We start from the raw sequence: 18087 nt of genomic DNA, 5'->3' as shown, positions 1-18087 counted from the left end.
TATATATATTTTTAATTCCTTTTTAATTTTCCAATGACCAACTCAGCCCGGCACTCCTACCGACTCTCAGCACTTGTTGGTGCTGATAAGTGCAACTTCCCAACAGATAGGAATGTAAATCAGAACATTTTGTTGAGTCATGTGTACTCAGAGGCTCTTTCCCAAACATTGCCTCAGACCCATAATTGGCAGCTCCCAGGACTCTGCTGGTGACACTGAATGTCCAGGAAAAGCTCCGTTCATTTCTCGAAAAAATGTACTCTCACTCTCTCCATCTGCCTGGTTGTAATATCCTGTTCTTGAGAAAGCCGAACCCCTGGAGGGAGCAGAGGCACAACCGGTTTTGTAGATAAGTTTGAAAAATATGACTATTGGCCTTTCCCACCCACTCTGGTCTCTTAGCAACAGGACAGCTGATGGTATCCACCAGGGGAAGAAAAGCACCGAACATGTGGGGGAGCCTGTCTGAATTCTTGCCTGCAGTCTGATTTATTTAAACCTTCCTGCATTCTTGGGAAAAAGATCCAGGAGTCACGTCATGCTAGCATACCCCTGCCCTTCTTGTGACCTCCAAGAATGAACAGAGAGGGGAAAATCTCAAGATGAGGTGGACATTCTTCTTCTGTAATAATCTGCCTTATCTGGGACAGCCATTTCCTTCGATTTGGGGAGTAACCATTTGAAAACTTGGTCACATTTGTTGAGAGAGGCGGACTGGGGTGTGGTGTTGGAAAGAGCCCAGGGCTGGGGTGTCTGATGCTCCTGGTTCTAAGGGTGACTGTCTCTCATCCCCCATGGGACCCCGGCCATGAAACCCCCAGTGCACTCACCTCTACCCCATGTTGGCTTTCTCATCTTCATAGTAATGACTGGAATGTCCTTTAAGGTACTTTTCAGCACCGAGTGTCTCTGTGTGTGTGTGTGTGTGTGTATGTGTGTGTGTACGTACGCGCACGTGCATTTATAGAAAATTTATATTATATCATGTATCTATCTAATTCTCTCTCTTGACCTTGAGGGTTACTCAGTCAAGAACAAGAATTTTGAGGCCAGGCCTGTGTTATTAACCACTACCCTATACTTTGGGGTGTGTACACAGAGGTGCCATCCAGTTGGTAATCTACGTTCTATCTGGCACTTTTTATACCTGCATCTATTAATCTAAGGGCTGATGCACAGTAGTAAGGCTTTAATACTTGGAGAGATTTGGGTTCATATTCTTTCTCTGCTTCTTACCAGTTTCATGGCCTTAGTATTTTCAAGTGTGAAATGGGAATAACAAAGCCGGTTGGATCAGGTTGTTCTGGGAATTAGGCGAAGTGATGTGTCTAAAGCACCTGACACAGTCTAAAGCCCCTGATACACAGTCAGTGCTAAAAAAAAAAAGGGGAGCAGGGTTGAGGTATTGATTGATTATAGGTTCTCTGTTCGGAGGGACATGCCTGAATTATCAATGAACCTCAAAACATTTCATGACACCCGGAAGACAATTGTGTTTGCTGACTCAAACAGATGCGAGACTTCCACATGTGCACACGTGCGTGCACACGCACACACACACACACCCCAAATGGTGAATGTAATGACTTCATGTTGCTGGAACTTCTTAGTAGGACTCTGCATCTAAGAGCACTAAATCACAGCTAAGACAGCCAATGGGATTTGGCTGTGGTTGGCTCTTTCTTTCACCACTTGAATGCTCTTCAATTACTTTCAAAATATGAACAGTTGTTTCTCAAAGCATTTTTTCTCTTTTTGGACGGATAGTGTGAAGTGAAGTTGTTCCTCTCCCCGTCTCGGACTCGGGCTCCTTCGGTGTGTCCCTTTCCTTTTTGTGGGGGACTTAATACAGAGCAGGCCCTGGGCTGGGAGTCTCACGTTCAGTCTTTCCACGGTCCTCAGAGCAACTGTCCTCAGAGAGGTTTCGTTATCCCCATTTCGCAGGGCAGGGTCTTGAGCCTCAGAAAGCGTGAGTCATCCAAGACCATAGTTAAGACCCCAGCTGTTACGTGAGAGAACAGGAATTTGAACTCAGATCCCTTTGACTATTACAATGAGAGGGGGATGGGAGGAGAGACCAGTCCATTGTTTGTCTTGATTATTGAATCCACTTTTTTTGCGGGGGGAAGCCACCTACCCCATCTACTCCCTTATTAATATTAGGGAACTCTGGGCACCTACTATGTTCCTGGCTCTGCTAAGTGCACTAGACATGATCTTGTTTAGTGCTATTAACAACCCTACAGGGTAGATACTAATTATTAGACCTACAAATCAGAAGAAGTCCTTATTGAGGTGTAGATAGAATAAGTAATAAGCCCAGGTAACCCAGGCTACCACTGGCACAACTGGGAAATTAACTTAGCTAGTCTGGCTCCAGCGTAAACTCTTCTCATGAGCTAATATACTAATTTCATTTGTGTCCATGAGGGCACATGGTCTCCATTACTCTTGGGAGCATTATTAGGGCTTATCTGAAACTCCACTTCTACTCTTTTTGGTGGTGTCCATCACCAGTTTCTCCTTGGCCCTGAGAACAAACAGTGAGCACTGAGGGTACAGAATCTATTGAACAGTAGGTCAGTAGAGTTTCAACACTGAAAGACTTCTTCAGGCTTTATGGGTTATCTTGTCCCGTGGTTTCTAACTATGGGCCATGCCCTGTTTAGTGAGTTGTAGAAACAACTTCCTAGCTCGTGATCAATATTCCTAGCTCGTGTTCTGTTCCAGCTATGGGTAGAATACAAAACATATTGCATTCAGGGAGAAAATTGTTTCAGTTACCTCTGTGTGTGTGTGTGTGAGTGTGTGTGTGTGTGTGTGTGTGTGTATGTGTGTATGTGTGTGTCCTGGGTCACTATGTAAAATGCATTTTTTATTGAGGGCCATGATTGTCCAAGTTTGAAAAGCACAGGTTTCATTCAGTGATTTTCAAATTTTGTTCCATGGCATCCAGTGAGGCCTCAGACATCTTAAGGGAGATTGGGGTGGGAGAAGCTGGATACAAAGGGCTCCAGGAACATCCCCTCTTCTGGCCAAAGTAGTCCCATGTGTATCCGGCTCTTGTGTTGGGTTTTTACGTGGTATTTCATGTTTAAAAAAAAAACAACAAAAAATGCTGTACTGAAAAAAAGAGTTGAAGAGTCATTGATTTACTTCATTGGATTTGTGTTATATTGAGTATTGATTCACTCTTGTGTGACTTCATATGTTAAGCAGAGGACAGCTGTGTGCCCCGGATTATGATCCTGCCATAGAATATCTTGCAGTGTTGGCCAATGTGATCATTGTTGTCCTTAAACGGTTGTTACAACTGACCTGATAACAACCACCTACTTACACCAGATATAGCAAGGAGATAAATGAAGATCTTATTCAGAATTTGGCAACTTCTTTTACGAGATATACAAAGAATTGTTGCAAGGAGGGATATGGAAGGATCAAAGGTGGCTGAAGCAATGGAATTGAAATGGAATTGAAGTGGAATACGAGGGGTATTTTAGTTCAGATCAACAGCATAAATACAGACATAGTATGAATTTGCTAGATAATGGTTCATGACTCAGTATCTGAAATTGTTAACAGCCTTCTAACTCTGCAAGTCAACGGTGTGGCAGAGGCTAGGACCCAAGGCAAGCCTGACTTACATGCACTGCATTCATGGACAGAGGGTACAGAGTACCTCTGTCAGCGTGATTGCAAACATGCCCAAAGCACTTTGAAGATTTTCCATGTGAGACTAGAGTCTGTTTCCCTGCTTCTTGATTTTGAGTTGACCCTGTGATTGGCTTTGGCCAAAAGAATGTGGCAGAAGTGATGTGTCATTTTGAACCTACTCCTCAATCATGCAGGCCCCATTCTGGAACTCTTGATACAGACATGCAAATAGGTCCTGATTAGCCTGCTGGAGGAAGTAGACGATGTGCAGGGAGACCCCAGTTATCATAGCCACGGCCATCCTAGACCAAACAACCTCTAGCTCATCTGCCAGCTGAGAGCAGACACTTGAGAAAGCCTAGAGGGGCGCCACCATGCCCAGCTAGTCTGGATCCAGCGTAAACTCTTCTCATGAGCTAATATACTAATTTTATTAATGTCCATGAGGGCACATGGTCTCCATTACTCTTGGGAGCATTATTAGGGCTTATCTGAAACTTCGCTTCTACTCTTTTTGGTGGTGTCCATCACCAGTTTCCATCACAGAATAACTGTCTCGCTGACTCAAAGAATTAGGAGCTAAATTTTAGAGTGTTTTATTAGACATCAAATCCTAACAGATGCATGCACCATCCTGCACTGGCAAATCCACACTGGAAGACGGTACCGAGATCGTGTCTGCCAAAAATATTAGCTAGAAATGTTAACAAACGAGAATGTGTTAGGGGTATGGTGAGGATAAGGGTTCTTAGGACCTATTGGTTAAGAAGTTAGGGAAGCTTAATCTGGAAAGTAAGGGTGTTTATAGGAACATAAGCTCTACATTTTGAGATTTAACATTAGTGGGAGAAGTGGGATAAATTCTTTGTAACTTCTGTGGTCAGTTGAATAATTGGTTGTAATTATCCCATTGCATCTCTTCTTGCCACGTCCTTATGGTAAGAAGACTTTATACTCTTCTCTTGAGATTCTCTTTGACCTTGGGCTTGGGTATGTGACTTGCTTTGGCCAATGAAATGTAGGCAGAAGTTACTTAGTGCTGTGGCAGATTCCCTCTCCTATACTTCTGCCATCACCATAACAACAGTGTGTCCCAGCTGGCCCACTGGTCCCAGAGGAGAGTGAGACACTCATGGAGCAGCACCCTGACCCCCAAGCAAGCAACAGAGCTTTTCCAGCCAGCCCATATATTCATGAGTGAGAAGTTAATGCTTCTTTTTATCTGCTCCTGGGGTTTTAATATTGATTCATACCTAGTAACAATTGACCAAAATACTTCTGAAATTAAAATTAAGGTCAAATAATAGCTGCATCGAGGAAGCAGACTTGTTTAAGGAGGAGGTTCTTTGGGGTCTAGAATAGAACACATGGGGAAGTTAGGAGTTCCCTATCCATGGAAGAGTCAATCATCAGAAAACCGTAGATGGTGTTCTTAGAATGAGGATCAGACTTTCAGTTCAGAGTGACTGGGACACTCAGCAATTTGGGGAAGGGTTAGCAGATCGTTTCAGTTGTGTTTTGGCACAGGGGGAGGAGAAGCATGGAGGATAGGCATGTGGGTGCAGGGAAGGTGTTGGTTAAGAGGGACAAACACTGTGGGAGATTTGAATGCTCATTCAAGTTTTGACCTTTGGTTCAAACCTGTATCTACTTGTTTTTCAATCTGGAACCTCCCCCTCTTTCCTCTACATTCCACTCATTCCTGAAGTGCCAAGTGGAGGCTGGTTTTCTTTATGGGAAGTTTACCTGACCTTTCCAGCCTCCAGTGACCAATCCAACTCTGGACTCTTCATCTTGGCTGTCTTATCTTCTCCTTGACTTTTTCCAGGCTGAGACTGAAGGTTTCCATGTGCTCACATAGTGTTTCCTCAAATGAAGGGATTTACTGCTCTGGTAATGTGGTCTTGTTTCTCTCTTTAACACTGAAAGCTGGCGGAAGGTAAGGAGTGTGGCTCATTCATCCTGGTACCGCCTCTATCTACCACAGTGCCTGGTACGGCTAGAGCCTCTGTAAATATTTCTTGAATGAATGGATGTGGATTTCTTTCATCCTTTTGGTACAACTGTAAATTCCTAAGAGGCATTTGGTACTTACATTCCCATAGTGTTCCAAAGGCCTGTGCATTTATTCATTGAACAAATACTTGATGAATGAGTCCAATCTCAGCTTACAAAACCCTGTGTCACCTGGCTCCTGCCCTCTCTATGACATCATCTTGTGTAACTTCCCCTCACTGACCTGCTCAAACCATACTGGCTTTTCTCAGTTCTATGAACCCCTAAAACTCATTCCCATCTCAGGGTTTTGGCAGTTCCTCTAGCTGAAATCACTTTCCCTTGAACTTCTATGGCTTCCTCCTTTTTGTCATTCAGATCTCAGGTCACTTCCTTTGAGCATATTGAGGGGCCAACTCATGGGCACTGATTCTCTCTACCATATCTTCTAATTTCAGTTCTATGCATGACATTCATGACTTTCTGATAATTATCTTCTCTTTCCTTTCACCTTCTCTTTTTTGTCTTCCTTTCTTCTTTTATCAGCATGCTTATTTATTGATGGATTGTCTCTCTCGAGTGACATGTAAGCTTCATGACAACAGGTATCTTTTCGGTTTTCCTTACAGCTATATCCCTTATATCTGACAATTAGGTATGAGTGACTGCATTCATGAACGAATGAATGAATGATTATGGGTCCAACACTCAGCTCTGCACTGTGAATATAATGGGGAGAAAACAGACAAGGATCTTGCCTTCAAGTGTTTTATAATTTTTGTGGAATGAAGGATCAATATATACCTGGTTTGGCAGAAAAACCAAAACCAAACCAATAAGCAACAAACACAAAATAGAACAGATTGGAGTGTATATTGTTCAGTTCACGTACTGATCCACTTCAGAGAACCAAACTCTGGTTCCAAATATGGCTCCTGGCTTTAACTCCAGTGATGAAAATATTCCTGTCACAGGTTCTTCCAGAGTGTTATCGGTGGAGGTGAAGTGATCATGGCTCATTTGCGCACCATGAGCTTTGATTCTTTTGAAGCCACTGTGTGACCCGAGAGGTCTGGTGAGCTATTTTTGCACCGTGTGGTGGTGGATCTATGTGATAATTGGCTGAACCACAGCAAAAGCACAGAGTCAAGGAATGCTATAGACAGGGTGGGTCTTTGGTGGAGGGACAGTTGGTAACCGCTGGTGTTGCTAGAATGTCATCAATGGAGGGTCAGACTTTTATTTCAATCTTTGCTGGATTAGAAAATGAAATAAAAATAAAAATAAAAACAGCCAATGACCAAGCAGTCACTTGTATGCTAGCTGCTAGCAGCCAGTTCCTGAATAACACCGTTCTGTTCTAGGCCCTTCAACAGGTCCCTGTCAGTACTAGCATCCGAAACAATCGTGGTAGTGAATGACCGGGGATATGCTCAGGTCTCACGATGGTGCTTTTTGGGACCTGGGTAGCTGAGTGTCTAGGGAGCCAGATTCTACAGGAGCCGTGGAGAAGGGGGCAAGTTTGGCCAGCAAAGGGGTGAGGGCAAGGACAATTACACAACACAGCTCCCAGAGTTAACTCATATCTGTGTCTAATCTGTTTGCCCCTCCCCGCTCCACCTACACAGATGTGCCCTTTAAATATTTATTTGCCCACCTTTGCCATGTGGGGCAGACTTTGTCTCAAAAGTCAACTTGATCCCTTTGAAGGTGTTTACTAATTAGATCAGGCTGGAAAGTTAGGCAACTGCAGATGAACTGATCATGTGTAAGGAAGTTCCTGGGCAGGAGACCCCTAGACAGCCCCAGGGAGGTAGGCTGCAGCTCCCGGCTTCCTTTGTTTATTGGAGGAAGTCCTAATGATTGCCCAATTAAGCTGAATGGCACTGTCTCTGTTTCTGCCCTTAGCCCCTGACACAAGTCTAAGGCGGACATCAGAGGGGCAGGAGCCGAAAGGCTAAATGCTCTTAGCAAGCACGATTATGGATCAGTTGCGTGCTGGGCTCACTCTGACATAATCCAAGTGGACTTCTCACTCAGGGACAGAGAATCTGGGCTGGAGGTATTGACTCGAATCTGAGCTTGGCTTGAAAGGGATATTGTTGCAGTCGTAATTCCAGTTCAATAGACCTGCGGGTCACTGCCCTCAAATATTTAAAAATAATATTTGCTTCAGGAGGATCTAGGCACGTGCATGAGTATGTGCATGTGGGGCATGTGTGTGTATGTTTGGGTGTAGAGATCCAGCTGAAAGAGCTTCTAGAAGACGCGAAGCATAATGCGAGGGGGAGGACTTTATTATATTGGGTCTGGAGGCAACCTCGGTCTGAGTTCAGGCTCTTTGGATCCCCTTCAAGCACCTTGGCCATCGTCACTGTTTTGATAGGCAGAGATGAGAGAGAGAAGAGAGAGATAGCGGATGAGGACCACAAGGAATGTGGTCTCAGGGCATTCCTCTTAGAGACTTTTGCTCCCAGGGTCTTTGCCTGTTCCAAGGGTAAGGCCAAGTGCTTCCCACTTCATGGAGCCCCCTGGAGAGCCTGAGAGCATGAGAGCTAGGAGTGATGCCTGCCAGCCTGTGACCAAGTTTGCCTGGCATAGCCCTCCTCTCTCCAACAGATAGATCCCAGAGCGTGTCTCTCTGTTTCTGTGAAGCCTGGCTCACCGACTGCCATGGTCCATAATTAAAACTGTTCTTATGTTTACCCCGAGGCCGAAAGTACCTTAGCCTTGTAACCTAGTACCACAGTCGAGGCCTCTGTCCGCAACGTAGATCAAATGACCGAAAAACACATCTCACAGGGAGATCTGAGTTTCTTCTTGATGCCACTCAAGAATGCAGCCTCTCTCAATAAAATGGAGAACAAGTAGCCCAAAGTTTGCTTTGGACAAAGAGCCTGGGGGTGGCAGGCTCTTGAGAGACAGACCAGCCACACCGGCATCCCTCTGTCTGTGGGAGATTTGACTTTCCCTCGGGGTGGGGGTGGGGTTCTTTTTAATCCTTCTGCCACTGTCACTCTGGCCTCCAGTGTTATTTGCTTCCCGATTTAACCCTTTGGCCCTACCATGGATAAGCCCCCTTCCCGTGTTTCCACCATTTGGGAGTAGATCTTAGTAGCTAGAATTTCTAGGGACAAACCACCTGAATCTGAGGGCCCTCACCCCACGAACAATCTGTGTGACCTCAGGAGGGCTACGCATCTCTCCATACCTTCCTGTCGGCTTCTTCAACAGTAAAGTGGGAGCCTATCAATACTTTCGGAGGTTGCCCTAAGGAATTAACGAGAGTTGAGGCAGAGGCCTGAAGGGACTGTCTGATTAGCCTAAATGCTCAGAATGGTTGGCTCTTTCTTCCTGCAACATGAAAATGTTCTCTTCCTTCTCAGGCAATGGCAGGGGTGGGAGGGTGGGGGGTGGGTTGGAGGTTAGAAACAATGGATACAAAGTGCCTGGCCCCCAGTGATGCGGCTGTCATTATTATTGGCTCCCTGGAACAGATCAGAATGTAAAAAAGATTTTAAAATTTCTTAAGGGATTGCACAAAGAAAATGACCCAGAATTCAGCTTTGACCTTGACATCTCCCTTGACTAGTTCACTCTAAAGGATTATAGGTCTCATAGACTTTCAGGGAGATTACCAGGAAACAAAAGATCCAGGAAAGAAATCTCTTTTTTTAATGCTTAATTGCTAAGACACACACCCTTATTCTTGAGGGACTGACCACAGCAGGGATTTTCCACTTTGGAAAAGACCTTTTCCCTTATCCTCAGGGCTTCACCTTTGCCTAACTTCACTTATTTTTAAATTTATTTTTTATTATTTTTTTTTAAATTTAAAGATTCTATTTATTTATTTTGCACAGAGAGAGAGAGAGAGCGAGCGAGAGAGCGAGCAAGAGCATGGGCACAAACAGAGGGAGTGTGGCAGGCAGAGGGAGAAGCATGGTCCCGGCTGAGCCGGGAGCCCGATGTGGCACTCTATCCCAGGACCCTGAGATCATGACCTAAGCCCAAGGCAGATGCTTAACTGACTGAGCCCCCCAGGAGCCCCTGCCTAACTTTAGAAAAGCCCAATTTTAAGGCAATACCACCAACATAGTAGCAATTATGTATCAAGCCATCATCGTACCACCATGCCCCAGGCTTTTATTATATATGTTTGTAATATGTATATTTGCAAATATATGGCCCTATTAACATATTCTATTTTTTAATGTGCTATTTTTGAACAAAAATATAATATTGCTTCCACCTACTATTTTTTTGATCTTCCTTTCTCTGCTTAATAATCTATCATAAATTTCCTGCCAGATCAATGAAATGATTTTTATACCATTTTGCATGATCTACCATAATGACCTTAACAAAAAAGAAGCCTATTTGTAGACACATAAATTGTTTCTAATGTTTCCTCATTATAAACAACACGTGATGACCATCCTCATACTTCTATAGTTTTACACCTAATTGCGGGCATAGAATAAATCACCTGTAGTGGCATCTCTGGTTTAAAATGGATGCACTGGGCGCCTGGGTGGCTCAGTGGGTTAAGCCGCTGCCTTCGGCTCAGGTCATGATCTCAGGGTCCTGAGATCGAGGTCCACATCGGGCTCTCTGCTCAGCAGGGAGCCTGCTTCCTCCTCTCTCTCTGCCTGCCTCTCTGCCTGCTTGCGATCTCTCTCTGTCAAATAAATAAATAAAATCTTAAAAAAAAATAAATAAAATGGATGCACTTTTTGAGGCATTTGATAAGTTTTGTCCAGTTGTCTCTTAAAAGGCTTTACCCAGTTGTTCCCAAAATAATTGATGACAATGCTTTCCAAATTCTTTTTTAAACTTTTTGGCATGTGTAAGAAAGGATAATTTAGGCACACATGAACAAGGGCAGAGGGCAAAGAGAAGAATATGCTGGAAGCCAACCTCCCTGGGGCTGGAGCTTCCCACAGGGCTGAGGGGAACAATGTCCCTGCATGACCTTCTCCCACGTATGCTTGTGAGCTGCTCCGTAATATGGAATAGCTCCTGCCTATAGGGGTTTTCTTAGATCCCAGTAACCCTGGATTCTGGTTTCCCAAAGAAGCCATTTCTCTTAGTGAGCAAGGCTAGGTGGTGGTGTTGGCAGGGGACCAGAGAAAAGGCAGAACGTGGCCCAGACGAAGCGGTATCACCTTGTGAACCTTTAGTGTCGTGTCATTAGCTGTTGTGGCTTAAAACTCAAACACAGGGGGCGCCTGGGTGGCTCAGTGGGTTAAAGCCTCTGCCTTCGGCTCAGGTCATGGTCCCAAGGTCCTGGGATTGAGCCCCACATCGGGCTCTCTGCTCAGCAGGGAGCCTGCTTCCTCCTCTCTCTCTGCCTGCCTCTCTGCCTGCTTGTGATCTCTGTCTGTCAAATAAATAAATAAAATCTTTAAAAAAAAAAACAAAAAAACTCAAACACAGTTTTCAGGTGACAATCTCTAAGAAGTCACTAGTTACGTTGGAGGCTAACTCTGGACGTTCCTCCTTCGTCAGCGGAACACAGTGAGTCTGAATGAATCATCACGAAGAGGCATAACTTGTTGGGGCTTCCCAAGACACAGAAAGGAATCTGGCCAACCTTTCTGTTGAAGCATTATGAGAGAGGTGAGCACAACTGCTGATCTTTACGAAGGCAACTGTGGCTTGGAGCCTTTGTGTCCCACTGTGCCTTGTAAAGCTTTTATGAAACCTCTGTCATCCCCTTGGTAGGACCCATGTCATGAAGAAAGATGCTGAGCACGATGAATATGCCATCTATGACTTCTTCCAGGTTTCTGATCCTTCCAGGGACAGGATCTCAGCCTTTTGGGCTCTTGTCAAGAAACCAAATTGCTAAAACCAAGCGACTTATTCCCAGCGGTAAGATCTTGTTTGGTTAGAAGGGTGTAACTATATGTAATTCTGGGGTTTATTGGCTCAGGGGAGAGGTCCCTGGCATCTGCTGGAATTTGTAAATGATCATGCAGGGAGCAAAATGGGGAAGGCAGGCATTTACTGACCTAACACAGACTTGTTAAAAAAAAACGCCAAGTACATGTATGCCGTCTCTCTGCATTAAAAAGAAAATCGATACTGTCAGGAGCGAAATGGATTATGATTCACTGCTCATCCTTTTAGGTAAACATGTGATTGTCCATACTTATGGCAAAGAGCAAAGTTGAGCATAAGTTCATGAAGCCCCACCACATATTTCCCTAGTCATCTACCAGTGGGACTTCTTATGTCTGTGTTTTTCTCTTTATTTCTCTTTCTGTTTTCTCCTTTCTCCTTCTGCCATAGGGGATCATAGAAAACAACAACAAACAAAAAAAAAGAACAGGATTTACATTTAGATGACTTGGAGTCAAGATGCTGTGAGATACTGGGCTGAGCCTCACTTTTTCCATCTGCAAAATGGACATAACAAGACCTGCTCTTCTGTGTTTGTTCATTCACCACAGGTAAGTTGACTACCAATTAACCATTTAGCAGAAAAATGAAATGTTGGCTCCAAAGCTTAACATGAGTGAGCTTTTACATTTTTTTACTTTCTGTTTTAAACATTCCTCTCCTTTCCCTCTCCTGACTCAATCTTTGGACTTCCAGAGACATTCACAAACTTCTTTAGCTCCACTGGTAGATTGATGGAGTCCTGAATTTGGAGATTAGTAGAAGATTGTTTCCCCCTGTTATGGGTGCAAACTACCAATCAGAAAATAGTGCTGGAATTAGAATAATCTTCTTTTCCTTTTATGATGTCTTTTTCATTGTCTCTAAGCTTTTTGTGGCTTTTCTATTTCTATCTGTATCATCCAGACTGCTAGTGGGATAGGCTCCTAATCAGTGTCCTTGATTTGTTCTCTTCCCTTGCCAGCCCATTCTATACATAGTATTCATTCATTCGCTCATTTAGCAAACATGTATTAAGTATCTGTTAGCTTCCAAGAACTATAGTGGGTGCTGGACAGGTGCCTAACTAGTTCAAATTCCTCCCTCAGATTCCCATTGCTTTCAACGTAAATATCAAGCCCCTTAAGCTGGAAATTCAAAATACCTGCATATATCTGTTTCAACTTGCTTTTAAATTCTCTCTCACTACATATTATCTACTCTGCACTTAGGCTGGGCTAATCTCACTGTCTCTCTGCCTTTGCAGATGTCATTCCAGCTTCTAGGTATACTGTGTCGCCTCTATATTTGTGCAAACCTAATAATGGTCCGTGGTGAGCTAACAAAAGTTAATTCTTTTGTGAAATCCTTCCATCTCCCTAGGACCTAACATCACAGTGCCCTACTCAACAAACACTTGCCTGTTTGTTGTTTGGGTCATAGGATAAAATGTAAAAACTGGAAATAATGTACTGTTAGAGTTATCCCAGTAGCTAATTGCTTCCCTCTCATTTTGGGGGATGATTTCAGATGCCAACTTGGTCTAAACCCTTATCAACAATGTCCCCTCCAAGGTGGTTACCATGTGTTCTTCATCCTTCTTCTATCAAAGTCCTCTTGTTATGGAAATGCAGGGTTACCTGGTCTTGCCAGGAGACCATAGTATCAGGTGGTAGAAAGAACTGCTGCATTGCGGAGATATCTAGATCTGAGTTCTAATTCTAACTGCAAGCTGAGCAACACTGGAAAAGTTATCTTGCCTCTCTGAGCCTCAGATCCTTTTTCTGTGAAATAGGATACATAAAACCCCTTGCAGGGGCAGTTGTGGAAATTAAATGTGATGACATAACCATAAGAGACTCTTAAATCTCATAAAACAAACTGAGAGTTGCTGGGGGGAAGGGGGCTAGGGAGAGGGTGGTTGGGTTATGGACATTGGGGAGGGTATGTGCTATGGTGAGTGCTGTGAAGTGTGTAAACTTGGCGATTCATAGACCTGTACCCCTGGGGCTAATAATACATTATATGTTAATAAAAAATTAAAAAATAAAAATTTAAAAAATGTGAGGACATATGTATATAGCACTCATTACCTTGTTCAATTCATACTACGTGCTTATTAAGTTATAGATGTGATTGATATTTACCATAGATGCTAGAGTGATCCACATCTTCTTTGCAAAAAACACTGGGTTTATAAGCCTGCTTTCCAGTCCCATGTGTGGTGGGTTCTCATAGACTTTCATTTTGGGGCCTGGCTATATCCGACCTCCTGCATTGCTGGTACAGACTCTCTTTTTTTTGTAGTTTTGTTGGAGAGTAGTGGCCTCCACCTACCACAAATGTCAGAGAATTTAGGCTCACCCCACATCCCAAGGCTGCCAGATCTGAGTAAATGCCCAGGGCCTGGCCCATTGGACCCTTCTGCCATCTTGTGTTTCAGATTTGGGATCCAGGCTGTACGATGTTTGCTTCTGGTTACTTAGAATTCATTCACAATGAAGGCAGCTTTGATAGTGGCATTCAGCTGTATTCTTCCTTCTTCCTACAAGATCATGGTTGAATTTCCTCCTCCTTAATCATCTAGACCACTATGGTTCTCATTCTCTAAGTGCCATGTTGCTGTGAGCCTCATAAGCTTGCTGTAAATCACTACCTAACCCTCCCCACCCCCAGTTTTTCTCCATATGTAACTCGAAACCAAGAACCGAGAATGACATTCTGTGCACCTCAGGAACTTCTTTCAGTGACCAAGACTCCATGCAGCACTGACGCGATCTTTGGCCTCATCCCACCATGGCTGGGTGGGCACTTCTGCTGCCTTCAACTTGGTAGCTTCACTTGTATTATCTACTTTAAGAACCCCGAAACAGGAAGAATGTCGAGCTGCCCTCCAGTTCAGCCACTGGCTTCCAAATCCAGCCTGGCCTTCTGTCTTCATGGCATGACATCGCTCACCTGGAATTGTTACCATGTTTCAATCTTTTACTCCTGCCTAAGAAGGGCAGTTCAGCCAGTGAAACTCTACCTTTTCTTTCAACATGGGAACTTGTTTGCAGAAGACATGGGTTCTATCCCACCTTCGCTGTTGATAATCTTTTTTTTTTTTTTTAAGATTTTATCCATTTCCTTGACAGAGAGAGAGAGAGAGAAATCACAAGTAGGCAGAGAAAGAGGGGGAAGCAGGCTCCCCGCTGAGCAGAGAGCCCAATGTGGGGCTCGGTCCCACAACCCTGAGATCATGACCTGAGCCAAAGGCAGAGGCCCAACCCACTGAGCCACCTGGGTGCGCCTGCTGTTGATAATCTTTAGTCAGTTCACCTCTTTGTCCTTCAGTCTCCTCACCCATAAACTGAGCTAAGTAACAGGTGCCAGGGCAGTGTGAGGCAGAAATAAAATGATTGTCATGCCGGGATCTTTGTAAAGCGAGACTGAGGTGGTGATAATCACCACATGGTGCTGTGAATATTTTTCACGATAGCAGTGATAATAGAATCAATGGTGAGAATATTAGGAAGGACTGGGTGGGTTTGCGGGGTTTGGTTATTAGCGGCTGATAACTGTGCATCGATTGGCGTTGGGGGGCTAAGGGGTTATCATTTTTCTTAATCGAGTAGTGACCTCTTCTGGAGAATGAAAGAGGCAAGCACACATCTGCACCAAGACAAGCAACGACAGAATGGATGGTCCCCAGGGGGAGAAGATCTCAGGGTAGATGTTTGCCCTGAGCAGCCAAATGGAAAACAAAAACAAATGAACTGAAACTGAAAATGATTTGCTCAGAGCTCTCCCTGAGAGAGCCATCATAGGCAGAGCTGTTGAAACTTTGGAGACCCAGTCCATGCCTTGTGGTGAGATCCCTGGTCAGGAAAGCTACCCAGATCCAGAGACCCAAGAGCAGGTTTTAGGAAGAATGGCTTAAAAAAAAAAAAAAAAAAAAAGAAGTCCATACAGCAAATGTATTTTTGTATATTCCTAACTGGAGGAGAAAAGGAAGATTATTTCAGATGCACAAAGCAAGGTTAAAAGTGACGTCAAATAGAACAAGTGACTTTTGCTCAATGATCCCTCCTCGGGGGCAGGAAAGGGGCAAGCTCTTCTTATAGTCTTGTCAACTGTACTGGGAGTAAGTAAAGCCAGAAGAATGTTTTTTAGTGTTGTTGTTGTTTTTCTCCACCAAATGTCACCATATTCATCTGTTCCTTCAGACTCTTGGAAGGAGAGAGAAAAACCTCCAGTCAGCCTTCTTGGTGACTCTAGCCACCACTGCATTCCTCTTTTTTGTGCACCTCTGGGACTTAAGCTGGGCTAGATCGTGGAGCATTTGATCAGACCCAGTCTCTGTTGGGCTGTCCTGTGTCACACATTCAGAGGATACAGGCACGGTTTCCATTTAGATTCATGGGCAGCAAGGTGCAGGTTGATGGAAATCTTATTATCCTACCCCTTGTTCAATGGGATCAGAAGAACTGGACCCAGAGAGTGGAAGGGAGTTACTCAAGTCGAGAGATAGATATCCAAGTTGAGAGATAGAGAGTTACCAAGTCTAAACTGGTTCAGATTAAAACTGGGTTCTTCAACCAGTTAGCAGTCATGCCTCTTCCACCTCCCTCCAACCACCCCTCTGCATACTAATCAACTAGTTGCATTCATCAAGCCTGTGTACTAGGTTGCTTAATAGTATAGGAGCTACAATTTGTTAAGCAACTGCTGCAGGCTAGTCTCTGTTCATTCATTTAGCAAAGATTTATTGACTACAATGTGCCAGACACTGGAGATACAGTAGTAAGGAAAAAAAAAATTATAAGCTCAGCCATTGGCAGTGATCTCATCAATAGATAAAATGAAAACTGGAATCTCTGGATCCTTGAGATCGGATGCTGTAGGAAGCCGCAATGATGGGGGAAGCTCTTAATCCAGGAGAAATTCTGTGAGGAACAGTCATATTCTACTCCTCTAGAAGCTCATCCCAGAGCCATCTTGGCCTCCTCTTATTTGCTTATGCCCTATATCCTCTCCAGCAGCAAATCTGGTTAGCTTTGCATCTGAAATATGTCCAGAATCTACCCATGTCTCACCACCTTGGTGCTGTCTGTCTTGTCCAAATGCCCCCAAGCTCGTGCCTGCATTGCTGGGACATGATCTCCCTACTTCCACTCTGGCCTCCAAAGGATCAAATACGTTCAGACAATTCTGGGTCATAAATTTGTCCAAGACTTTTAGAGCAGAACTTCTCAGGGACTTCCATGTTCTAATCAATATACTGGATCTCCAAGAACAGACTACAGTGTATATATATATATGTATATATATGTATATAATTATATATATATATATAATTACTAACATATACTATATTAGACTATAGAAATTAACATATTGCAGACATGCTTAACCACACAGAATTTTTTTCTTATAGTGTTTCATGCAACTGCTGCACCCTAGAACACACTGTGGATAACCCAGAAAATGTCTGTGAAACAATATCATATAAAGTATTATTATTACCCTACAGGATGAGCCAATGGGGGACAGAGCCACCCGCAACAGCTTTGCTGAACTGAGAGTCAGGTCAAGATTTAGCCCCAGTGAGATGCTTCTGAGCTGTGTGGCTTTGGGCAACCTATTTCATCTTTCTGAGCCTGGTTTCCTCATCTGCAACATGCAGATAATAATCCCTGTCCTGTCTACTTTGCCAGGATTCTTTGAGAGAATCCAGTGGGATAATGGATCTCAAAGAAGGGGCATCCCCTCCCCCCACTTAACCAAACCAAACCAAACCCAGTGCCATCACTGTCATCCCCGGGGACACCTAGACAAACATTAGTGTTTCTGGTTATACCATCTCTACACTTAATCATAATTGAAGAGCAGCAAATTAACATTTGGCTTATTTATTTCAGAGATGGGGAGTAAAACCCAAGAAGCTGCTGGCCATTGGCTAGAAATCAAACAAAACAAAGAATTAATTGGAACTAAGGCTGTACAGAGTGCTAATCTATACCAGGCATGGGAACAGGCAAGAAAAGCCAGGGGCCCAGGCAGCATAGACGGAGAACGTCAAGAGCAAGGACTGCGTGAAAAGGCCTGGGAGGTAAGAGAGCCCATAGAGGGAAGGCTAGGAAACTGTAGCTGAAGGATTTATTATCCTCTTAACTCATGGTGTGGAGATGGTGCCCCACGCAGGGTCACTGAATGTCACCGGGCTGTGGTAATACAGTGAGGGTCAGTGGGGCAGTGTGAAAACTGTAAACTGGCAAAATTCTAGGTCTTTGTAAGGTGTAACCTGGTTCAGAGTACCTGGCTCAGACCAGGTCAGCAAGCTCTTCGGCGGTCCCCTTTCATACCCAAACACTGCCAGGTTCTCTTTTCCTCTAGGGCTTTGCCTATGACTGACCCCGTGAACTTGGGCTCAGGCCTCTGATCCCCTGGACTAACTCACAGTCTACAAATACAACTTGCGTTTGTGGCCCAAGCCTCTGATGATGGTGATGACAAAAATGATGGTATTAATAATGGTAATAAAAAATAGAGCATGTGTATGGAAAC

The 18087-nt window shown here is 44.0% G+C and overlaps 1 long non-coding RNA gene across 1 annotated transcript; it reads left to right on the top strand.

Annotated features, from left to right (window-relative positions):
- Positions 1 to 11138: 11138 nt before the first annotated feature.
- LOC309859109 lies at positions 11139 to 17617 on the top strand. The gene is made up of 4 exons (XR_014308548.1): positions 11139 to 11274; positions 11380 to 11529; positions 11950 to 12110; positions 17442 to 17617. It is a non-coding gene; the product is annotated as an uncharacterized lncRNA (long non-coding RNA).
- The last annotated feature ends 470 nt before the right edge of the window (positions 17618 to 18087 follow it).

Source organism: Mustela nivalis (genome assembly GCF_964662115.1).
Source record: "Mustela nivalis genome assembly, chromosome: 2".
Classification (NCBI taxonomy): domain Eukaryota; kingdom Metazoa; phylum Chordata; class Mammalia; order Carnivora; family Mustelidae; genus Mustela; species Mustela nivalis.
The sequence above is the reverse complement of the archived record's forward strand: the minus strand, read 5'-3'. Positions and strand labels throughout refer to the sequence as shown.